Genomic DNA, 25,471 nt, shown 5'->3' on the forward strand with positions numbered 1-25,471 from the left:
GGTATAGTTTCATTTCTCAGATACAAATAGTTTCAGTAATCCATGTTTCCCACTGTGTTTTCTCATGTGCAGTCGTTGTAACTGACAGACATGTTGACAACACAGATGTGTCTGCCACATACGAAAAAGCATCTCATTAATGGCTGACTACCACAGATGATTTATGTAACTAGAAAGCACCCAGAGAGCGCATTCATTCGCCAATGCCATTGCCATTAATGAGGATCTGAATCCGAATCCGGATCCGCCCCCAAATTTAATAAATTCTTTTTTGGTCCATGGCCCACCTTTCCAGAAAATTCCATTGAAAGTCACTGAGAACTTTTGGAGATATTGTGCGGGAAACTCCGGATCCGGAACCAGATCTGCCCTAAAATTTAATAATTTCTTCTTTCGCACACGGCCCACTCTTCCACAAAATTTCATCAAAGTCTGTTCATAACTTTTTTTAATAAAGCTGCCACCAGACAAACAAGCAAACAATCAGACAAACAAACACACCAACGCCGGCAAAAACATAACCTCCTTGGCGGAGGTAATTAAATGGCGATAGGCTTGGTGACTATGTAAAAAAAAAAAAAAAATACTTTTTACTTTATTACACGAAAAAATTAATAGGGTTCTTACAAAATATGAATAAATTATTAATATACATAGTTTCTAAGCATTTTTTTTTTCTTAGAATGAATCAACTCTGGCAATATTTGTACATTCTATATATCATAATAGTTTATTAAAACACTGTTTCCAAAGCTTGTGCTCCCCAATATTTGGTCACGGCCTAGGCAAGAACGTAGTAAGACGGCAACTGAATAAAACCTCCTGGCATCAACTTAAATAAAATACTGGCATTATCCTGAACACGAGACGGTTTTTAGTAAACCGTGTGACCTTTCTGCCCAATACAGTAGATGTGACAACTATATTCTTTTTACTTTAACCTGACCCAGAGTTTCGTCCTTTTGCAGGCTATTTCACGCAGTTCAAATGAAGACAATGCTATAGCCCTGCATCCTTTTAACAGGACTTCTTCGTGATAAGCACCATTTTTAGTGTTTATCTGCTCTTACAAATAGCACTGAGCACAGTGTGATGGCAATTTTAGGCCAAGTTACAATAAAGAGTATGGTCCAGATGTGAGAGATATACAATATATATCTGCTTGCTTTCTTTGCAATTTCGTGCATGGCTTTAAAACATTCACTGCGATTGATAGCTAATGATGGATGGATGTCATGCTGTTTAGTGCTCAGCTCTCAGACAACAAAAATTCTATTACTGGAGGTATGATGAAATAATAGGAAAGGAAAATATGAAACGATGGTAGGTGTGGGTGCCCACCATCCACTCACTCGATGTAATTCTGCCTTTATGTACCTCTGCATTGAATGACAAGTCAAAAACTTTCCAGTAGCCTAGAAAACCATTTGCTGCTCTGGGCGGTAACAGTATAACCAACTGACACCTGTGTGAGGTGTAGATCCATAGATATACCATCAGGACTTCGGGTTATTCCTAAAGACTCTGTATTGTTACTGGATGCTTTCTTGGGAGCTCAGTTGTGTTACACCCACTGAGTACAGTTGAGATCTCTCATGCAATATTTCAGGGTAGAGGTAGAGAGTTTCCTTTGTGTGTATTGCCCAGTGTCATAACTACGTTGTGTACACAAAGAACAGTCTCCTCAGTAGAACTGATAAGAAGGCAGCTGACCACTTCTGATTCATGACATTCTACCAGCCTTTGACTCATGATGAATAAACAACAAACATCCGCTTGCTTCCATTTGTCTCCCCCCGGGTATATAAGATGTGTCCTGATATGTTATAAATGTAAGGATTAATATAAGACAATTTAAATGGTAAAACAACTCTGATATTATTAATGAATGATAAGAAAATTATATGAAAATATAGTAACTACTAATGAGAGTATACTCTTGTAGTTAACAGGGAGAATATTTAACCAAATTAATGAACAGACATAAGAGAGTGATACAATACTGGTATATGGTACAGTGCTGAATAATAAAATTACATTAATATAACACCTGGTTATACAGGAATCATAATGGCATCGCGAGAGAATAAGGTCTCGTAATAACTAGATAATTTTTCCATAATTAGTTGGGTGTCCACACGTCTTCACACAAATCAACACTGTATTTCAGAGGTGGAGTGGGTAACGTGGCTTGCCTAATTCATCATAGTCTCACTTAAATTTCTCCAACTTCAGCATCAGGTTGCAGTTTCTTCTCATTACTTTCACATTTAACAGGTTTCACTGTTTTCCTTGTTTCATGTTGTAATCTAATCTCATGGAGTCTTTTTCCCCATATGTTTAACACAGCAATGAACAAAAAAATCTCTATGAATTAAAAAAAAATAAAAATCCTACCTTGGTGAATGTAAAAAGAGAATAAACATAAAAAGAGGACAAAAAAAAGTGATGAAGGTAGTGAGATATCTGGACTAGCATTCTCAAAAGGAACAATTGTGATGGCAAAGAGACTAAAGGAAAACACGGGACAAAGAAGAAGGATTTTGGACAGCAGACGAACACGAATGTAAGAGATCAAAGGGGCATACGATCGTCGTGAGACAGAAGAAAGAATTCAGAGAACACAAATGCAGTATGAAGGGAGTCATTGTGAGACAGAGGGAAGGGAATTAGTTGGATGAGATCGAGGGGGACTGTTTTATAGATAGATAGATAGATAGATAGATAGATATAGATAATGAATGGAGGAAGGAAAAACAAAGGGAAAAAAATAAGTCCATGTGCCTAAAGGCATCCTCCATTTATAAAATATTTATAACAACTGGATTTGAATGTTTGTGGGAAGCAACTCCCAGGAAGTGAATTCTAGAGGGTAGTAGTTCTGGGGATAAATGAATTTTGATAAGCAGAGGTTCTGCACTGCAGGGGAGAAAGTGTGAGCTCATGGACGCTTCCAGCTGCCTGTGGATTTCGGGAGAAAATGTGAAGGGGAGGCACAATTGAAGGCAGTTCTTCGGAGCACTTACGGTAAAAAGTCGATAAAATAATGCTAAAGAAGCAACATCTCAACGCACTGATAATGGAGGAAGGTCCTGCTTAATGGCAGGATTATTGATTAATCAAATGGCTTTATTTTGAATTATATCCAACTGCGTCAATGCAACCGCTCCACATCCACTCCACAGTGGTGAACAGCATTCGATCTGAGAACGCACATGACTTTAGTATATTGTGGCCATCTGCTGGTCAGTAAAGAACTCACGAACTCTGTACATAAGTCCCAATTTTTTGGAAGCATTAAGCTGTCCAGCTTAGGTTGGGGTTTAGAGTAACACCGAGGATATCAGTTGGAGTGGATATGGGAATACTGACATCATTTAAAATTGTCAGAGTCTGAGGGATTTTTTCTGTTGGAGAAATTAATGTATTTAGTTTCTGAGCATTAAATGAGACCAGATTTGTTTGTCCCCATTGATTAATTATAGAAAGGTCCTGGTTCAGAGAAATTGCTGTGTTTATTTGGGAATTTATAATATCAAATTGTGTAAAGGAGGTACTAAATGTGAAAGAACTATGAAGGGCCGAGTCATCAGCATAAAAGTGTATTGGGTTGTGAGTGACAGGTAGGAGGTCATTTATATGGATGAGAAAGAGGGTTGGCGCCAAAACTGATCCCTGAGGTACGCCAGCATTTATGGAATGAAACTGAGAATAAATACCATCTACCATGACCCGTACTTTTCTATCATGAAGGTAAGAAGAAATTAAAGGAACCAGTGATGCAAGGCCATAGTGTGACATCTTAGACAGCAAGGCCCGGTGCCATACTCTGTCAAATGCTTTTGATATATCAAGTGCCATTGTGTGTGTTTCACCGTGTTGGTCTATTGTTTTGTTAATCTGATGGGTAAGAAGGCAGAGAATGTCTACAGTTGAACGTTCTTGTCTAAAACCATACTGCCGATCATTGATTAAATTATTGATTTCTAGATGCTTGACTATGTGTTTGTTAATTACTGTCTCAAAAACTTTACCGAGAATGGAAGTTATTGCAATTGGTCTATAGTTTGATGGATCAGAAGTTGCCTCCTTTTTAGGAACAGGATGGATATTTGCTTCTTTCCAAGAGGCTGGAAAACTTGAGGTACGGATGCATAAGCGGAAAAATTTTCCCAATGCAGGAACCAACACTGAGGAGCAGTTTTTAAGTACTACTGACGGAGTTTCATCTGGAGTAGTAGCTTTGTCTGCTGAGAGATTCTGTAATACAGCTTGTACGTATCTGGTGTGAATCATGAAAGATGGAATTTGAGGGGAATCAAAATCAAGTACAGGAATATTGTGATTTTCTGTCTATAGGGTTGAGTTTGTTGAGAAAATGTCAACAAGAAGTTTGGCTTTTCCAAGAGGGTCACTTACTAGATTTCCACTGGGGGACTGTAAAGGTGGAATGGAAGAGGTGGTAGTGAAGTCAGTTTTGAATGAATTAAGGGTTGACCAGAATATTTTATCATTTGGGTTGTTTAGTAGTTTGTTAGCCTGTCTATGTAGAAAATTTGATTTAGAAAGATTGATAATAGTTTTGGCATGGTTTCTGATATTTCTATAATAGTTAAAGGCTTCTTTGGTTTTGGTCCTTGTATAAGTGTTATAGGCTATTGTTTTATGTTCTGTTACTCTAGCACAATTGTGGTCAAACCATTCAGGAGAATTGCATCTTTTACTGTAACTATGATGGAGATTGAATGTTTCCATGCCGACTTTAATGAAATCCTGTATGTGGCCCAATGTGGAATTTGCACCTTGGGAGAAAAAGGATGTCCAAGGAACATCCATGATAAAATTATGGAGTCCCTCCCAGTCTGCCCTGTCGTAGTGCCATTTAGTCACCACGACAGGTTCAGAGCAGGAGGGTGTGGTAGGTGTTAAACTGGTGACTTAAATCAGACAATGATCTGAGGATCCGAAGGGGGACTTCGACATCAAAATTATCTGGATTGGTGTTAGATACAAGTCCAATAGGTGGGGATTTTGATCGGGGTTGTCTGGTACACGGGTGGGTTGACGACTAACTGGGTGAGATTAAATGAGTCTCCAAATAGCTCACATTCAAGACCAGGGTCGTCAGTTCTGGCTGAATAAGTGAGCCAATCACATTATGGACATTAAAATCACCCAGAATAGTAATTTCTGATGCTGTATTAATGTTGCAGACACTTAGCTGTGAAGAGAGAGAGTCAAATGAACTCGGCTCTGGAGAGGCATTTGGGGAACGATAAACACAACAGAAATACTTAACTTTACCAAAAGAATTTAAGTTGTACATGGAATAGTCGAAATAAGGACAATTAAATTTAGTAATCTCCTCCAAGGCAATTTCTGATTTAGCAAGGCAACATACGCCTTCTTTGGGTCTGAAATTTTGAATCAAGATATCACCAGGAAAATTAAATCTAGCTAAATCAGAGGTGGAGCTTACTTGTGTCTCAGTCAAAAATAGCAGATCAGGGGATTCAAACTGGAGGAAATTTTCAACAGAGTTGATGTTGGAGTGAAGTCCCCTAATATTGCAAAAGGAAATTTTACTGCAGTGATGAGCAGATTTAGGGCGCCGCAACACTGAAGGTGGCACAGTCGCTTGATGACGACCTTGAGGGCCCTGTGCAGACAACCTAGCCCTGCCGGTGGTAGTCAGCTAAGAAACCACCGCACTAATTCCCAGTATAGCAGCAGCCATGGTTCTTTTTATGGGGAGGAGAGCAGGGATGTGTTGTGAAATGGGTATGATATGTAATGACAAGATTGGTGTTTTATGGAGAGAGGATAGCTGGTTTAAGGCAATGTGATATAATGTGGATGTGTGTGTTGTGTTAAGAGGGCAGCCTGCTGCCCTCTGATGTTTGAGGCAGAAAGATGTGTAACCAGCTACCAAGGTCTAGTAGAGAAAATAGAATCCAGGCTATTCCCTGAGTCTCCCATTACCTTGACGGTAGTACTTCCCTGGGCGGGGCTGCCTACCCCTACTACTGCTGTAGAGCTAACAGGAAAATGGACCATTATAGTCGGGGAAAAGAAAGTAGCTTCTAGTACAGGCTAGTACATTTCTAGAATTGAGAAAGAAAACAGAAAGAATTAAGATTATAGTTAGCGCGAGCCCATTGCAAAACTAAGTGAAGATCTGACATGGGGACAAGGTCTATGGTAACTTGACAACTGATAAATTCTCTACTTACAACATAAACTATTGGTAGGTGATATAGATTTCTGTAATATCAATAATCTTATTATCTTAGTAAGACATTCAAAACTTTATACAACTTCATACCTGTTTCCTTCGTATATGTAACAATAGTACGTAGCAACGGAAATGGCGACCTCCACTAATATTACTTTTCCTCAGGCTTTACCAGTTGGCCCCTGGGCGGAGGACCCCATCTCTATCTCTGTTACCTAGAGATGAACCATGGACAGCCAGTGCCAGCAAGGCTGTGTACTCTCTCCACAACATCTTACTCACAAAAGAAATTCGGATTAACGTTCAAATCAACTAAAGGTCCCGACAGGAAATGACACAAGTAACAGTGGGGCGAGTTGCTTAGCAAAGCTTTTGTCTGTACTCACTAACAGGTGGAGTAGAAGGTGATGAAGGGTAGAAGGTGCAGGAGGAGGGGGAGGAGAGAAGAAGAAGAAGAAGACCAAGAAGAGGAAAAATAAGCATTATTTCCATTATTTTCCTCCCACTCGAAGTACCTGCGAGTTCCCTTAAGATCACTTGCATGAACCCACTTGCTTTCAGATGAGTAGTCCTTGATCTCAAATCTGTTACCGATACGAGATATCACACGGTGTGGGACTGAAATTTGTCATAATTTAGAACAATGGGTAGAATTATGAACGAGCAAATACTAAGTCCCCAACGTTAATGTTATTAGGCGATGCAGACTTATGCTAGTAATGCATCATATCCTCTTTAAATAAGATCAAATTAGCCTTTATATACTGCCGTATTTTCTGGAAGTCTGTCAGTTTCACTTTCACTTAATCATCCAAATTAAAGAGTGGACTAGGTTTCGATGACAGACTTGAATATGGCAAATTTTTATTGAATCCATTTCAGACAAAGAATAGAGTTTTGCCAATGAATTTATTGATTGACTCATTGATTGAGGCCGCCATCTGAGGTATTCACTCCTGCCAACAGGTGCTTTGAGAACCTAAATATCTCAAGCACTCCAGCACCTTACGATTTTGCCTTTCAACAAGGCCATTGGAAGTCAGATGGTTGAGTATGACATTACGTGGTAGGAGCTTGGGTATTATGCATAAGTTAGTTTTGTACATACCGGTATGTTGATTTTTGTGTAAATAGAAAAATGATTTTACTGCTCTGCATATATTTATGTGACTTATGGAGGCAGAAAGTTTGTTTCATGATTAATTCACTGCCTTATTTTATTTTAAAAATATTTGTTTATACATATTTCTTATGATGAAAAGGTTACCTCAAAGGAAAGAGGAAGTCATAGTGGTATTTCCGGTTATTGGCAGTACATAAATACCTACGGTTACTTTGCTCACAACATTTTTTTTTTTTAGTTTTTTTGGTAGTAGTACTTGTACTGGTGGTAGTAGTAGTGGTAGTATGTGTTGTAGGTATGCTAGTAATAGTAGTAGTTGTTGTGGTAGTGGTAGTTGTATTATTAGTAGTACTGTAGTTGCAGTAGTGGTAGTTGTAGTATCAGTAGTAGTTGTTGTAGTGGTAGTTGTACTTGTACTTCTAGTAATAAGAGTATTATTTCTAGCAGTTGTAATACCCAGACTTCTACTCGCTTAGTGGTGCCAGAATCAAGCGACAATGCTAACCAAACATACATTTCCGTCTGTGTGTGTGTGTGTGTGTGTGTGTGTGTGTGTGTGTGTGTGTGTGTGTGTGTGTGTGTGTGTGTTTGTCAGAGAGAGAGAAAGAGAGAGAGTGTGTGTGTCTGTCTGTCTGTCTGTAAGGCGGGATGGTGGTGGAGGTGGAGGTGAGCAGCCTGTGTTCAAGGTCATTGCTATGATGACTGGCCTACCTACACCAAGTACGATAATTATGGAAAAATATTCACATAAAGAGTGTTTGTAGTGGATTTTGGTCTCCTGGAAATATTATCGAAGTGTTATGATTGTGGAGGGCTGGTGTGGGCCTTAGTTGTGTTACTGAACCTCCGCCACGCATATGGACACCGGCAAAAAACAACAAAAATTGCCCTCATTCCCCACTGACTCACTCTCCCTACACGCACTTCACGGACCATTTGATGCAATCAGCTTGAAGTCGAAGGATTGATGAGTAATGTGAGACCTAGTTTGTTATATTTGGTGAAGTATTAACTGAGATATGAAGGTTAAAAAATAGATGATTTTGCCGATTTTTGTTGGAATGCCCAACTGAGGGGAGTGCTCACGATAACATCTGCCGGACGGGAGATGTTAAAGGCCTCCCCCTGCTTGATAATTGTGGAGACAGTCGTCTGGGCCAGGTGGACAGCCAAGGCGATGGCATACGCACCCTCGCCTTTGTTGTGGAGCCTAAGAATATCAAGTTTCACTTCCATAGACACAGTTTTATGAGCACATCTCGCAGGAACATCACCAGCACCAACATTAGTAGGCCGCTTACCACCTCGACTAGGGTCTCCACTAGTCCCACCACTACCCCCACCACATGCAGCACCCTTATCAGACATGATCACACTTATTTAGGCCAAAATTCACACAAAATCGCACTCCTCACACTAATAGTATCACTGCTCTACTCATGGCACTGCTCATGCACTACAATAGCTGCTTGTGTAATGATGGTGATGCAACACAATGCAGGGTGGGTACGCATAAGAGGGTTCCTCACTCTGAGATGTCCGGTGTGAGAAGAACGATATGGGTGAGCGTCGGGTGAACACTGCCTCTGGGAGCTGCCCAAGTGTTTCTGTGCATCCTGGAAAGTGGGCGGGCTCAGGTGGCAGTGGAAACGCGCGTACTTCAAAATTTCGGCCTATCGCTCATGGGCGCGACCTTGGAGGGCCCATCGTTAAACTTGGGTTGCAGCCATTGTCCAGTGGGGTACCGTGGGTATTTGTACCCCCATTGCTAAGCCGGGGTATCGCATCTAGTGATATCGTATATTGAGGTATAGCTGTACTCGTGGCTTGCAGACTGTGTTACAATCTCAGTGGCAGTTAAGAAAGACAGCCCAATGGCTGCGTGACATTGGACATTCGGTGGAGATGCATCCAGATGTTTTGACACCGCTTGCGAGTTACAGTCGCATTACTCGGGTGCTGGAGGTTCACTGGGAGTGATCAGACGAGTGCGCATCTTTGACCATTCAGTACAGGGACTGACGAAGATTATAGCTCTGGTTGTGGTTTATGGACTACTTCCCGCTCACGGCTCAAGCCCAGCGGCCATGATACGGAAAGTCTGGACATGTCAGCTGACCGGCCGACATTCTCGGGCACTTTTACATCCGGACAATAGCATGCAAATTTGGATAATGGCTTTAATAGAGCCAAGGTCCAGCATCTGGATATTGAACACGTCCAGATACTGAGCATCTGGATAATTGAGGGACTACTGTATATATATATATATATATATATATATATATATATATATATATATATATATATATATATATATATATACTTACACACACACACACACACAATATGGTATACCACGCCAGTTAACTGCATAAAAAAAAAATCATTATTCATTATATTAGTAAGATCTTCCTTTCCTCTTGACCTATCTCGATCTGGTGTTTGTGTGCATTAGCTTTGAACACAGTAGTCTTTATCAGGGACTTGAGTGACATGGTCAGCTATTACTGTCATACTATATCCTCTGTTTCCACACCTCTCATTTCCACTGTCTTACCCTACTTGTGACTAGGGCACTGCAATCCCAACGGTTTATTTTTATGTTTTTATGTTTACCCTTCTTTGCTATACCCTAACATAAGGATTTCATTTTTGGTTGAATATGCACGTACCGTCTTTCATTTTTAAAAGCTAGGTACAGATCCTATAATAGTACTGTGTTGATCTTACATTGATTCATAAAAATTATGTCTCCATGGACGTTTTAAGTCATTTGTCCTTAGAGCAAAAGCTCGTCCATCCACCTTTTTACCAGTCACTGCCAATCGGGTATGAATGCTAAATCTCTCCAAACAAACTGAGGCTTCATGCAGGCTTTGAGATTTCGCTTAGTGTTCATAAAACCTTATGTTGGTGTTTAACCGACACGTGCTCATATTACAGTTAGTTAGTGAAGGCAGAAATACCCAAGAAGCATGCATGCACAGTCAACTTTGCTGAGGCAAGTAACAAGTAAACCTTGATCAGTATCATGTGGCTTCATACATTCTTTGTAGTCCAAGGCTGTGGTGGTCGTAAGTTAATTTATTATTGAGAGAATGCTAGTAATGTAAGTATAAGTGGATGGGGAATGACTGGGAGAAGGAGGGAGATGAGAAGAGAGGAAGAGATCAGTAGGATGGAAGTAGTGGAAGCAATGAAGAAAGTCAAAATGGGGAAAGCCCCAATAATTGATGGAGTGTGTATTGAATGGCTGAAGCATGGGGGTGAGATAGTAGCAGAATGGATTTGGGAGGAAGGTAAAGTCCCAGAGGATTGGAATCAGATATATATATATATATATATATATATATATATATATATATATATATATATATATATATATTGTTACATAGCCTATGATTTCATCATCCTTTGTGTAATTTTAACGCACAGTGTGCTGCATGTTTGATCACGAGCGTGTTCTGCCTCAGTCCCCCCCTTCTACCGTTATAGTAGAGTAAGTCGTCCTTTCTGTTATTCAGTGCGGGATTGTCGACCGTTTGTCCACATCGCTTCATTTGCGCGTCATTATTACAAGTTGTATCAAGCTCTGCTAGCCCCTATATAATGAGCTCAATCTCTGCATCATTGCCACTTAGATCTGCTCCTCACTTTGTTCACATCTCTGTCCTCCCCTGTACATATATTATTATTGTGAGTGCTCAAGAAATCTCCAAACGTCTAGCAGCTGTGTGTAATTTGAGTATAACTGTTGTTGCACTTTTTCTTGTACTGTATAGCATAAGTTTAATTTGTAGGCTTAGTGAAGTTTTTGTAATTCGTGTATGGATCTTTATGTCAGTCATTTTTGATAATAGTTTGTATCTGTAATAATTTATCTGGCATTCACTGAGTATTATCTGGTATCTGTGATATATTTACTCTTGCTAACTTCGTGTTAATAGAGGCTATTGCAGTTAACCATATATTTAACCTGTTTTTTGCCATTACATTATCCTTATGAGTCCTGAATGTTTTGTTGTTAATTTAAGCATTAAACTTTAACTTGTAATTTTACCTAACTCTTTGTTTTGAACCTGGAACTTTACGGGACAGTAGTGATTTTTAGTATTCTCACTTAAAGTGTACATTATCTTTCTCTGTTCCGTAACATAAATTTGGCGACCTCATATCAGGATATTCAGGATATTATCATAAGGATATTGTTTGATATTTTGTGACTGTGATATATTCATGATGGCTACTATTTCTACACTTGATGAAGCCAAAGATTTTTTGTCAAATGTGCAAACAGTGTGTGATATAGAAAACAGAACAAAGAATGAACTTAAGCTTGTTGCTCAACAATTGGGAATTGCAGTTCACTCTCATCATTCTAAAGATCAAATTGTTGGCATGATTAATAAAAAGCTTGTTTAATGTAACTCCTCCAAATGAGCAAACGCAGATTGAATTAGCTAAGTTACAGCTAGCTCTGCAGGAGGCTAAGGCTAAGGAGGCGGAGTCTCGTGTTAAGGAAGCAAATGCTCGTATTGAAGAGGCACAGGTACAGGCTCAGGCACAAATTGAACTTGCCAGGATTCAGGCAGACCATGAGTATCGCATGAAACAAGGTGGAACTGGGTCATCTACCTCTGATGATTTTGATGTGGCTAAAAATGTTAAACTTGTCCCTCCTTTTAATGAATCTGATTTAACAAAGTATTTTCAGTTGTTTGAGAGGGTAGCTACAGGTTTTAATTGGCCTAAGGAGTATTGGCCAGTACTCCTTCAAACTGTTCTCACCGGTAAAGCTCAAGTAACTTATGCATCTTTGCCTCAGGATCAGTCTGATAATTATGATGTAGTTAAGAGCTTGATTCTTAAGGCCTATGAGCTTGTTCCTGAAGCCTATAGAGTAAAATTTAGGACAACTTACAAGCAAGATAAGCAATCCCATGTTGAGTATGCAAAAATCAAAGAAGATTTGTTGGAGCAGTGGTTAAATTCTAAGAATGTGGATTCTGATTTTGACAAATTTAAGCAGATGATTTTGCTGGAGGACTTCAAAAGGTGTATTTATAAAGATGTAAGCCTATATCTTGATGAGAAAAGAATAGATAATTTGTCTGATGCTGCAGTTTTAGCTGATGAGTATGTTCTCACTCACAAGAGATATTCTAGAGAAAAAGGGAAAGCTGAGAGTAAGTACGTTGCCTCTACTCAGAGTACAGGTAACAGGAAAGAGAATAAAGATGATGTTTCTCAGGAAGTAAATACCAGCTTCACCTCTAGATTTCAGAAAAGTAAATGTACTTATTGTAGTAAGCTTGGTCATACTACGGAGAGATGTTTCAGGAGACAGCGTGATGTGAACAAAAGGAGTCTTTAAATATTCAGTCAATTGGTCTAGTGTCCACTCTTGAGAGTTCCCAGAATTCTTTAACTGAGTTAACTGAACCTGCTTTGAGGGGTAACTTAAATTCTCATGATGGAGCTCCTTTTGAGCAGTAACGTGGGTGACACTCTCAAGAGTTCATGTGCTAATTTCCTGTCTGATGGTTTTGTCAGTCCTCTGGACAGTAATGACAGGAAATCAGTTAAAATATATCGTGATACAGGTGCTTGCCAATCCCTTATGCTGACCAGTGTTCTAGGCTCTAATGTTAATTCCTCTGATGAAACTGTAATCTTACAAGGTGTAGGAAATAATTACTTCTCTGTTCCTCTGTGCAGAGTGAATTTAGAGTCTGGTTTTGTTAATGGTTCTGTTATGGTTGGGTTGGTTGAGACACTCCCAATGTCAGGTGTAACTTTCTTACTTGGAAATGATATTGGTGGAAGTCAAGTGTGTGTGGAAGTCAAGTGTGTCCAGCTCCTCAGTTGTCTAGTGAGCCAGTGGCTGTGTCCCTGGATTGTGATGTCCCTGATGTGTTCCCTGCATGTGCTGTCACTAGGGCTAAGTCTAAAGTTACTGGTGATTTAGAGGATAATGATGATGATGATGTTATCCTAGCTGACACTTTTCTTGCTAATTTGGACCACTCACCAGATGAGGCAGTACCCCGTAGTGTTGATAATTTGTCTCGTCAAGAGTTGGTTGAGTTGCAGGTTGCTGACCCTGAGTTGAAGGTCTAGCTAACTCTGCTTACAGTGAAGAAGAGTCAGCCGGTGCTTCTACTTGTTATTATGTAAAGTCAGGAGTACTTATGAGGAAGTGGAGACCCCCAACAGCATCAGCCGACTGTGAATGGGAGGTTGTACATCAAGTTGTCATCCCTCATGTTTGTAGGCAGGATATCATTAGAGTGGCTCATGATTCCAGTTTGGCAGGACACCTTGGAGTGAGGAAGACTGTGGCACGCATTTTGAAACACTTCTACTGGCCAGGTATCTTCAGGGATGTTTCCTGGTATTGTAAGTCTTGTCACACCTGTCAAGTTGTGGGAAAGTGTAATCAGACCGAAAAGGTTGCACCTCTAGTTCCCATTCCTCCTTTTGAGGCGCCTTTCACCCGTGTGTTGGTGGATATTGTGGGCCCTCTTCCTAAGACTTCTTCAGGATTTTCTTATGTGTTGACCATGATTGATATGGCTACTCGTTATCCTGAAGCCATGCCACTTAGAAATATCTCAGCAAAGAACGTGGTTAAGGAAGTGCTAGGGTTCTTCACAAAGTTTGGTCTGCCTAAGGAGGTACAGTCAGACCGGGGAAGTAATTTCATGTCAAACGTTTTCAAGCAGTCTCTGAAAGAGTTGGGCATCACCCAGATCACGTCTTCAGCTTACCATCCCCAGACCCAAGGAGCGTTGGAGAGATATCATCAAACACTCAAATCGATGCTCAAGAAATACTGTTTGGAACATCAGAAAGACTGGGATAAAGGTCTTCCATTCGTTGTGTTTGCCGCAAGAGAATCTCCAAATGAATCACTGGGCTTCTCACCTTTTGAACTACTGTTTGGCCATGAAGTAAGAGGACCCCTTAAGTTACTCAAGGAATGCTGGCTGTCGGAGGAAGATGACGTCAACCTGCTGGAGTATGTGATGAAGTTCAAAGAACGGCTGTCCACTGCTTTACAGCTGGCAGAGAGAATTTAGGAGCTGCTCAGGAGAAGATGAAGACTTGGTATGACAAGAAGTCCAGGTTACGCCACTTTCAGCCAGGAGATCAGGTTTTGATTCTGCTACCAGTTCATGGGCAACCTCTTCAAGCCAAGTTTAGTGGCCCTTATTTCGTGGAGAAGAAACTCAGTGATGTCAACTATGTCATCGCCACACCAGATCGTAGAAAGAACAAGCAACTATGTCACATCAACATGCTAAAGTTATATCACAGGCGGGACGAAAATAATCCAGTCTGCACTGTAGCTGTTCCACCCGAGTCTGCAAGTGAAGCTCTCCATGCAGTATGAGCCTGAGTGATAGTTTGGGGAAGAATCCTGATATCATGAATGATCTCCAGACTAAGCTTTCTCATCTACCACCCAAGGAAAGGCAGGTGTTTTCGGCATTACTGCAGGAGTACCCGCAAGTGTTCCGTGCTACTCCAGGAAGAACCACTGTGTTGATGCATGATGTCGATGTTGGAGGCGCAAAGCCAATTAAACTGCCTCCTTACCGTGTGAACCCAGTGAAAGTTCCTCTCATCCAGAAGGAGCTTGGCTACCTGTTGGACCACAAGATGATTGAGCCCTGTCAGAGCGAGTGGAGTTCTCCTGTCACTCTAGTCCCTAAGCCAGGTGGGTCACAGAGGTTTTGCATCGACTACAGACGTGTTAATCAGATAACCAAAACAGACACTTACCCTCTCCCTCGTGTGGAAGATTGCATAGACAAGATCGGAAAGGCTAGGTACATAAGTAAGTTTGATTTGTTAAAGGGATACTGGCAAGTACCTATGACTGAACGTGCTAGGGAGATCTCATTTTTTGTAACATTAGGAAAGACCTTTGCATGGTCTGTAATGCCATATACAGATTGTTTTAGAGTAATAAGAAATTTCCTTTGTAAATTTCTTTTTTCTTTGTGGGGAGGTGTTACATAGCCTATGATTTCATCATCCTTTGTGTAATTTTAACGCACAGTGTGCTGCATGTTTGATCACGAGCGTGTTCTGCCTCAGTCCCCCCCTTCTACCGTTATAGTAGAGTAAGTCGTCCTTTCTGTTATTCAGTGCGGGATTGTCGACCGTTTGTCCACATCGCTTCATTTGCGCGTCATTATTACAAGTTGTATCAAGCTCTGCTAGCCCCTATATAATGAGCTCAATCTCTGCATCATTGCCACTTAGATCTGCTCCTCACTTTGTTCACATCTCTGTCCTCCCCTGTACATATATTATTATTGTGAGTGCTCAAGAAATCTCCAAACGTCTAGCAGCTGTGTGTAATTTGAGTATAACTGTTGTTGCACTTTTTCTTGTACTGTATAGCATAAGTTTAATTTGTAGGCTTAGTGAAGTTTTTGTAATTCGTGTATGGATCTTTATGTCAGTCATTTTTGATAATAGTTTGTATCTGTAATAATTTATCTGGCATTCACTGAGTATTATCTGGTATCTCATTTTATCAGGGCTGACTTAGATAAATTTACTCTTGCTAACTTCGTGTTAATAGAGGCTATTGCAGTTAACCATATATTTAACCTGTTTTTTGCCATTACATTATCCTTATGAGTCCTGAATGTTTTGTTGTTAATTTAAGCATTAAACTTTAACTTGTAATTTTACCTAACTCTTTGTTTTGAACCTGGAACTTTACGGGACAGTAGTGATTTTTAGTATTCTCACTTAAAGTGTACATTATCTTTCTCTGTTCCGTAACAATATATATATATATATATATATATATATATATATATATATATATATATATATATATATATATATATTTCCCTTTACAAAGGACAAGTGGAAAAATAAGTGTGTGGTAATCATAGGGGCATTGGTCTGCTTAGTGTAAGAGGAAAGGTATATGGTAGGATACCCATTGACAGTTAGGGAAGTAAGAGAGGAATTAGTTGGAGAAGAACACGGAGGTTTTAGGAAGGGAAGAGGTTGTGTTGCTCAGATTCATTCTAAGGTCTTTAGTGGAAGAACTTCTCTTGAAGGGAAATAAGTTGTATGCGGCCTTCATGGATTTGGTGAAAGCATATGACAGAGTGCATAGACATGGAAGGTGGAAATTATTAAGAATATAATGGAGTACATGGGAAGCTGCTGAATGCCGTGAAGAGTATGTATGTGAAGAGTATGTATGAGGGCGCTAAGGCTACAGTGAGTCTGGATGGTGAACTGAGTGAACTTTTTTATCTGAATGTTGGATTGAAACAGGGATGTCATGTTTCCATGATTGTTCAATTTGTATATGGATGGAGTTATAAAAGAGATACAGAGTAGGGCAATAGATGTTGGAGTGGTCCTAATGAGTGAGGGCAGTATGTGGAAACCTCCTGTTCTGTTGTTTTGCAGATTATACCATATTGTTAAGTGAAGACGAAGGAGGAACTGCAAGGCTTGGTGAATAAGTGTGGGAGAGTGTGTATGTGAATGTAGGGAAAAGTAAAGTTGCTGTCTCCAAGAGAATTAAATCAGTGAATGCACAGTGAAGTTGGATAGCGAGGAAATGGAAAATGTGAGTGCATTTAGGCACTTGGCTTTTGTGATGGAAGTTTTGAGGATGAAGTGCTTGAAAGGGTAAAACAGGAAAAAAAGTTTCCTGGCTCTTTGAAAGCAGTGATAAGAAACAGGGAGGAGAGCATGGAAGTAAAAAAGTCGCTGGATGATATTGTGATAAAAACTGTAACGTATGAAAACAAAGCTTGGACCCTTTTGGAAGAACATACAGTAGGTCAAGAGTAAGGGCAGTGGAAATGAGTTATTTGAGATCAGCATGTGCAGTTACATGGAGAGACAGTCTGAAAAATGAGGAAGTAAAGGAGAGGTGTGGTGTGGATGTGGATGTGACAGAAAGCTTTACGAGAATTACACTGAGGTGGTTTGGCCATGTGGAGACGATGGAAAGCGAGAGACTAACAAGGGGAGTGTATGTGAGTGACGTGGAGGGGAGGGGAGGGGAGGGGAGAAGAAGGGGGGAGGACAGAGGATGAGATGGAGGGATGGAGTGGAGAGGTATATGAGAGAAGGGAGTGTGAGCTAGGAAGAGGGCAGAGAAATGACAGGTGACAGGGCGACATGGAAATGATTTGTCTGTGGCCACCCTTACAGGATTAAGGTGTCTGGCTGCAGATTGATAGTAAGTTAGACCAATTTTAATTTGATCATGCATAACACGAGGTGTTGGCTTTAATTTTTTGTTATAGGTCAGCCTTCAAGATAGAAAGATTGAAATTCTAGGCCAATTTAAACTAAAAAAAATAGCATTAGGTTTAGTATCTTGTTATAACTCTGCATTCAGGATGGAGAGATGATAAGTTGAAGCTATACTGAAGTGGGCATAAAAGTATACAGGTTTCCCCATCTGATTCACCAGTTTTCATTGCCTGTCAGTCGAGAGAGAGAGAGAGAGAGAGAGAGAGAGAGAGAGAGAGAGAGAGAGATTAATGCCTGTCGAATTACACGACAGCCATTAAGACAGACAAGCAATTCTTCCTCAGTTTCAGTCTTCCCTCAGAATACGGCCCACAGCCTTCGATTACATCGCCTTCCCTAATTATTAACTCTTTGTGAAACTGGACTAAGGAAAAGCAGACTGAGTTCACCGGACAGACCAGCTAGAAAGTGAGTAGAATACATACGACAGGTTCATATTGACGGAGATGCCCAGGGTCCCGCTGCTGGTGGTCAGGTAGGCGAAATGGCTGATCTCATCCATCAGTGTGGCGAGCAGGCCGCCATGCAGCGTGCCGAAAACGTTGCTGTGCTCCACTCCCACTCGCAGCTCAGCAGTGCACTCACCGTAACCGCACGACAGTATACGCACCTAAAGCAAATAATAATCAGTATCACAACTTACAATGCAGTCATTGTAACTCCGCGAAAATATGCGCACCTAAAACAAATAATAATACTGAAGTCAGAATCTATCTATCTATCTATCTATCTATTGTCAGACGCCTTAATCCCGTAAGGAGTGGCCACGAACAAATCGCCTCCATGTCGCCCTGTCCCCCGCCATTTCACTGCCCTGTTCACAGCTGACACCCCCTCTCTCATATACCTCTCCACTCCATCCCTTCATCTCATCCTTGGCCTTCCCCTCCCTCTCCCCCCCTCCACCTCACTTTCATACACTCTCCTCGTCAGACTCTCACTCTCCATCCTCTCCACATGTCCAAACCACCTCAGTGTGTTTCTCCTAACGCCTCCTATCACATCCACATCCACACCACAACGCTCCTTCACTTCCTCATTTGTCAGTCTGTCTCTCCATGTGACTTTACATGCTCCTCTCAAATAACTCATTTCCACTGCTCTCAATCTTGACTTCTGTCTCTCCAACAACGTCCAAGCTTCACTTCCATACGTTAGAGTTGGTATCACAATACTGTCATGCAGTAGCTTCTTCACTTCCATGCTCACTTCCTCGTTTCTTATCACTGCTTTCAAGGAACCAGCAACATATCTTCCCTGTTGCACCCTTTCAAGCACTTCACCCTCAAAACTTCCATCCTTACTCATCACACTACCCAAGTACTTAAACGCACACACATTTTCCATTTCCTCCTCATTCAGACTCACTGTACTGTACATTCACTGACTCACTTCTCTCGAAGACCATAACTTTACTCTTCCCTACATTCATCTTTAGATTCCGTTTCTTACACACTCTCCCAGACTCATCCACCAGACCTTGCAGCTCCGCTTCGTCTTCAGCTAATAACACAGTATCATCTGCTAACAATAGTTTCCAAACACTGCCCTCTCTCACTTGGGCCGCCACAACATCCACTACCCTACCTTGTATCTCTTTTATAACCCCATCCATATACAGATTGAACAACCATGGAGACAAGACACATCCTTGTTTCAATCCAACCTTCAAATAGAAAAATTCAATCAGTTCACTATCCATATACACTGCAGCCTTAGCACCCTCATACATACTCTTTATGGCCTTCAGCAACTTCCCATCTACTCCATATATTCTTCATACTTTCCACAATACTTGTCTATTAACCCTGTCATATGCTTTCTTCAAATCCATGAAGGCTGCATACAACTTCTTTCCCTTCTCTAGCAACTTTTCCACTAAAGATCTAAGAATGAATATCTGATCTACACAACCTCTTCCCTTTCTAAAACCTCTCTGTTATTCTCCAACTAATTCCTCTGTTATTTCCCTAACTCTGTCAATAAGTATCCTACCATATACATTTCCTATTACACTAAGAAGACAATGCCTCTGTGATTTCCACACACTTCTTTTTCCCTTTTTCCTTTGTACCTGACTTCCAATGCCCCGGGACTCTACCTTCCTCCCATGCCAATCTGCACATCTTCCACATCCATTCTACTACTATCTCTCCCCCATGCTTCAGCATTTCACAACACACTCCATCAATTCCTGGGGCTTTTAACTTTCTTCATTGCTTCCACAACTTCCATCCTACTGATTTCTACCTCTCTTCCCACATCCCTCCTTCTCCCAGTCATTCCCCAGCCACTTATATTTGCATTACTTTCATTCACTATGTTCAACAGTTCCTTAAAGTGTTCTCTCCATCTACTCACTTTTTCTCCCTTCTCCACTAGTAATCAACCATTTTTATCTTTCACTCCCCAGCTAAATTCTTTGGCACCCTGTCTAAATTTCTTTACCTTTTTCCAGAACATTTTCTTACATTTCCTCCACATTCCCTTTACACTCAAGTTCCTTCCAAATTCCTCATCCACTCTCTTCTTACTCTCTCTTTCTAATCTTTTTACCTCTCCCTTCCTCTCTACATATAACTCTCTCTTCCGTCTCTCAACTTCTTCCAGGCCCCTGTTTCTCATCCACTCACTACATGCTTTCTTATTTTGTGCCACAGCCTCTCTCACCTCTTCAGTCCACCATGCTGTTCCCTGCACCCCGTTTCGTCTTCTCTTCACCCCACACACCACCTCACATGTTGCACTGATTTCTTCTGTGAATATCTTGCACACACCGTCCACTTCCCCCATCTGCTCCAATCCATATTTATCCAGTAGCTCTTCCACTTCCCTCTTATATTCTGCCTTTTTTTCAGAATCGTAGCTTAATAATGCACTCACCGGAACCACTTGACACCAGAAGCACTTGATGCAAATGATAATAATCAGTATCGTATCTAAAATGCCGGGAATAGTTACTGAGGGCAGCACAACACCCATGGGAGGAGCCTACAGAGGGGCAGACAGAGCGCGACCCGACCACGGGTGACAGGGACATAAGTCCACCCCTATGACCTGGAACTCACCCGCCGCCACCACAGTAGGAAACAGAGACTACCATGCAGGCGAGCTGACCCTTGACAGGATCAGGGTGGAGCTACTTCATTAGCTCCAAGCAGCATCCCAGCGACGGCCAGCAGCCGCGCCCTTGCGCTTTGTGAGATGGCCAGTAGCCGCTCAGACCTCCCAGAGACAGCAGGTAGCCACTCGGAAGGCTTCCCAGAGATGGCCTGCAGCCGCTCTGCCCTACAGGAGACGGCCAGTAGTCGCTCCCCCCTGAGAGCCACAGCCTATAGCCAGGCTCAGGCAACGGCCGGTAGCCACACCCGTAAAAGGCCATGGCCTGTAGCTGGGCCACACGGCAGGAGATGGCCGGCAGCTGCTCCCCAGTCAGGTGCTGCTATACCCCCCTACAGGAACCAGCAACAGCTGGTAACTGCACTGGGGAGAGAAGGGTACGTCCCCTCTCCTTCTGTAGTTGCCTCAGAGGACAAGACACAGGTGACGGCCAGTAGCCATGCCAATCGGCAGGAGACAGGCTGCAGCCACTCCTTGTCTGCACTCATCCTCTATACAGACCTCAGGAGACGGCCGGTAGGCACGCCGACAGGCAAGTGATGGCCAGTAGCCGCACTTCACCTGCATCCCCGCCAGGGAGTAGGGACAGGCAACAGCCAGTAGCCGGGCCTATGATGAAGGGACGGCCGGTAGTTGCCCTCGTTTTGTTGCCCACGGGAACCCAGCGACGGCTGGCAGCCGCGCCAGGGAGGAGCACCAAAGCCCCTCGCCCCCTGTGACTCCACTACGAGAGGGCATTCTGCCATCAGACCTGCCGACCGGCTGGGTCACAGACGACCCTACTGTCCACCACAAGTGAGGAAATCTTCAGGAAGAAGGCCTCAGCCTCGAGGATCCATGGAGAAGCCCTGTACTATCTCCAGGGCTATTGTCTGTACAGCCAACTCTAGAGGGACCCTACCTGACGGACTCCTACAGAGGCTGATGCGGCAGCCCACCCCTGACGGCGTCCCCGACAGCAGGAGACCACAGCCGACAGGCCCCCAAGGCCACTTCCAGAACCCCCGGGCGAGATCTCTCCCCACCCCAATGCAGACGACACTCGTCCTCCATCAACAGTGAAAGAGTGACCTAAACATCGGGCAGTGTATTAGAATAATGGAGGGAAACTAAGCCCAGATTCTATCAGTCTCACAGTACCAGAACTATAAACCAACAGTGAAACATTGACAGGGCGAGAGAAGCCGAGCAGTGATTACAGTGACCTGGGTGAGTGTGTGTCTCAGCTCTAGTAATATAATTCTTCCGCAACATAAGACCTATAGCCATGCTACCTATTCCAACCACAGTGTAAATTCCCCTCAAAGTTACAGTGACTGATTCCCCTGCCCAACACCTTAAGTGCTGTTCATTGTACTATACACTTTTATCCTGAACTATTGTCTCAATGGTATCCGGCAAGATACTGCTACTCCCGATCTCAGTACAAGTTATATAATTGCCTAGATTCCTGTTTGTGACATCTGCCTGTTCCACATTTAGAATTTACCAATATACGTGTAAGGTTGTTGCCCTGAGTTTTTGTGCCCTATGTCTCTCTTAGGTTACTAAGCTCCAGTCTAGAATGGGAACCCAACTGCAGAATAGGCGTTCAAGAGACGGGAAGCTGACCTTTAAAAACCTATCATAACACTGGTGGACAGCAGTGGTTCTTGACCTTGGCATACGAGAGAGGCATTCAGGGAATACCGGCAAAATGGCAACCAAACCTCACTTACAACTGCCTAAATTCGACCCGGAACAGTACAACGTCCACACGTATCTAGCAGTTATTAAACCATTACTAGATATCGGGTTTGAGGACAACAAACAGAAAATAGCAGTTACACTTCCACTACTGGGTAAAGCGGCAGCAAATATCGTGCCAAAAATCGTCCCGGGGCTCACATGGCAAAATTTCACAAAGCTCGTGATCCAAGCCATCACATCCTCACTAGGAAAAGTGGTGGCACTATCCCAGTTGAATAGCCTGACATATGATGGCAATTTGGATGATACCTTAATCCAGGCCAGACACCTGGTTACCGCCACCTACCCGGAGGCAGATGATGCAACTCGGGAGCAACACACCTTCAACACTCTCCTCAAAGTCCTCCCCAGCATAGTCAAGGAGCACTTCACGATCCACGACCCGACAGGAGACCTAGACAGGGACATCCAACTCATACAATGCCTTCTGTACTCCCGCTCTACCCCTCAACAAATCAATGCGGTGAATAAGTTCCCCATCAACAAACCTGCACAACCAGTCAAGCCACATCTGCCTATGCCACACACCAGCCCCACCCCTCCTCCCAGCTTGCCCAGGTAGCACCCCACCCACAGACGCCCCAGCCATACGGAGAACCCTAACCTCATCCTGATTAATCCCTGGGAATTCTCTGTGTGCAGCTCTAGGTGCCCACTCCACACCATCAGGGACCAACTGAAGGCTGCTAGACACAAGCCAACCACCCCAGGCTGACGTAAAGTCTCCTCCTTGGAAAACGAGGAGCCAGCAGACGAACCCGCACCCGAGGAGGAAGCCGAACCCGGGGAGACGGAACAAGAGGAAGAAGAAGGCGGTCCATGACAGTTGGACCGCCCCAGTACCTCCCCACAGTGGTGGGGGCCATTTCCCCCAAGTATCGCCCCCCAATCTACAACAAGATGAGGCTGAACGGGGTGAATGCCAGACTTCTGGTCAACACAGGAGCAGCCAGATCCTGCCTGTACAGTCATTTCTACTCCAGTCATAAGTCGACCTTTGGCCCTCTTTTCCTGACGTCAACTCATCTCTTGGACGCAGGGGATGGCTCCCTGCCTATCCGTGGGGAAACTTGGGCCCTACATGTTGACACCCATCAACCAGCATCAGCACAATATAAATTCATCATATTTGACTCCACCTACCACAGCTATGATGGCTACCTGGGACTGGACCTGCTACAGAAATTAAAAGCCACCATCGATTGCCATAACAGACAGCTCCAGTTCCGGATGTCCTCTGACCCCCCCCCTCCCGAGCAGTGTGCACTTGCATGCCCTGACCCCAGCTAAACCCTCCCCACCCCGGCCCTGCCTCCCCCTCATCCTCTATCCCCCTCCCCTCCAATGTTCCACGCTATCACCTCCTCCACAGTAAGGATCCCCCCCCACCACGAAACCTGGTTGCCCCTAAACAGGCCCACGGGGATGTTTGTCCTGTTCTCCCCACACCTGCTACCCGGAACCCTCTCGGCCTGCCTTTTGTCCCCGACTTTTCTTCCCCCTCATGTCACGGCAGTCCGAATTGCCAACCTTGCTCCCTTCCCCCAACACTACCTAAAGGGCTCATAATAGGAGAGATGGAAGAAGCCAAGCATTGCCCCCCTCCCCCCCTGCCCCCCATCCTCGACCATCTCTCCCCCCACCAATCAGACACCCTCCACCGCCTTTTCCTGGATTTCCAGGACCTATTCGAGGCGGGGTCCGCCAACATTGGACATACCACCTACCTCGCTCACGAAATCCACACGACACATCCGCCAATCTGGCAGCCATCCCGGCGGAAAAAAAACAGGCAATGGGAGGAAGAAGACCACCAGTTTCAGGAAACGCTCGAGGCTGGACTTGTTTCCCCTTCCACCAGCCCCTGGTCCTCCCCCGTCGTACTCGTGAAGAAGAAGGATGGCACCATGAGGTTCTGTGTTGATTATCGCCGGCTCAACAATGTGACCATCAGGACGCCACCCCACTCCCCAGGACAGACGACTCCCTCAATTCCCTATATGGTGCCTCCTGGTTCTCCACCCTTGATCTCCAGTCAGGGTATTGGCAGGTACCAGTGTGACTGGAAGACAGAGGCAAAACCACTTTCTCTACCAGCAATGGAAAGCACTATGAGTTTGACGTCCTACTCTTCAGCCTTTGTAATGCCCCTGCCACCTTCTTGCGATTAGTGGAGTCTGTCCTCAGCAGCCTCACCTGGGAGATCTGTTTGACCTACTTAGACGACGTTTTTGTATTCAGCAGGACCCGGGCCGACCACCTCCAATGCCTCCGAAAAGTCTTTTCCCGCATCCGACAGGCTGGCCTAAAACTCCGGCCCCCTAAGTGCGTCCTAGCCACCAGAACCGTCTCCTTCCTGGAGCACGTCATCTCCCAGGACAGCATCTCCCCCGATCCAGACAAGCTCCGTGCCATCGGGGACATACCCCCACCACAAGACGTCCATGAAGTCCGGGCCTTCCTCAGCCTGACCTCCTATTACCAACACTTCGTGAAGGGGTTTGCCCACATTGCCAAGCCACTCCACAACCTCACCTGGAAGAGAGAACCTTTTATCTGGACGGATGAAAGAAGAGCTGCCTTCCAACAACTTAAGGACAAGCTCATCTCCGCCCCAATCATGGCCTTCCCCGACTACTCCCTTTCATTCCATCTGTACACCGACGTCTCCCTGCTAGCAATAGGCACTGTGCTGGCCCAAGTCCAAGAGGGCCACAAACGCATCATTACCTACACCAGCCACACCCTCAATCAGGCGGAGAAAAGCTACGCCGCCACAAAGAGGGAATGCCTGGGCATTGTCTGGGCCTTAGAGCACTTCCGGGCATACCTGTAAGGGACCCAAGTTACCATCATTACCGACCACCAGTCCCTTCAGTGGCCGCAGCAGTCTGACACACACAATGCCCAGCTCATCAGATGGCACA

Source organism: Coenobita brevimanus, chromosome 102 (assembly GCF_032717465.1).
Source record: "Coenobita brevimanus isolate Jiangsu-jjx chromosome 102, ASM3271746v2, whole genome shotgun sequence".
Lineage (NCBI taxonomy): Eukaryota > Metazoa > Arthropoda > Malacostraca > Decapoda > Coenobitidae > Coenobita > Coenobita brevimanus.